At 76.0% G+C, this 878-nt stretch overlaps 1 non-coding gene across 1 annotated transcript in view; it reads right to left on the bottom strand.

The window, feature by feature from the left end:
* The window catches only part of LOC149911723 (28S ribosomal RNA), a 4,454-nt gene extending 4,290 nt beyond the window's left edge, over positions 1–164 (bottom strand). Inside the window, exon 1 of the ribosomal RNA XR_016462918.1 lies at positions 1–164. This exon is cut by the window's left edge and continues 4,290 nt beyond it. This is a non-coding gene — a ribosomal RNA (28S ribosomal RNA).
* Positions 165–878: the final 714 nt, after the last annotated feature.

Here is an 878-nt window from a genome sequence, read left to right as displayed (position 1 = left end):
GGCTTCCGTACGCCACACCTCCCGCGCCCCACCGCGGGGCGGGGATTCGGCGCTGGGCTCTTCCCTCTTCACTCGCCGTTACTGAGGGAATCCTCGTTAGTTTCTTTTCCTCCGCTGACTAATATGCTTAAATTCAGCGGGTCGCCACGTCTGACCTGAGGTCGCGATCGGAAGGGGCCCGACGGGGACGCGGCCCCGTGCGGGATAACGACAGGTCGCCGCTCCCGACGGCGGAGGACGCCCGGACGGAGCGCCGGCCGGAGACGGACCCGCGGGGACGCGCGACGGGCTCGCGCGGACGGACGGACGGACGACCGGAGGGGCGGGAGCCTCGCCAGGACCCCGGAGCGCCGCGCGCGCGGCAGCACGGCGCGCTACCGCCGCCGGTAACGCGACCCGCAGGCAGCCGCGCGCGGGGCCGGGGAGGGCGAGGAACGCTCCTCCGGGGCGGGGGCCGGACGAACGAACGAACGAACGAACGGACGAACGAACGAACGAACGACCGGCCCCGCACCGCGCGACCGACCGGAAAGCCCGGCCGCCCCGTGGGGACGAGCTCGGCCGAAGCGGGCGCTCCGGGAGCGCGGGGAGCTCCGCGAGCTCCCCGACCTGGGTCTCGACTTAGGGGGACGAAGGCCCGCGCCGCGACGCCGCCGTCGAGGGACCGGGGCGGTGGGGCGGAGGGGAAGCCGGCCGCCCGAACCGACCGAACGACCGACCCACGCGGGGAAGGACGGACGGACGGACGGACGGCGGCACCCCCCCCCACACACACGCGCACCGCGACCCGCCTCCGGAGGGGCGCGCGGGCCTGCGAGGCGCCCCAGCCGCGCCGCGCGGCCGCCGCGGACGGCGGCCGTCGGCGATTGACCGTCAAG

Source organism: Phasianus colchicus, unplaced genomic scaffold, assembly GCF_987193195.1.
Source record: "Phasianus colchicus unplaced genomic scaffold, bPhaCol1.hap1.1 HAP1_SCAFFOLD_57, whole genome shotgun sequence".
Lineage (NCBI taxonomy): Eukaryota > Metazoa > Chordata > Aves > Galliformes > Phasianidae > Phasianus > Phasianus colchicus.
The sequence above is the reverse complement of the archived record's forward strand: the minus strand, read 5'-3'. Positions and strand labels throughout refer to the sequence as shown.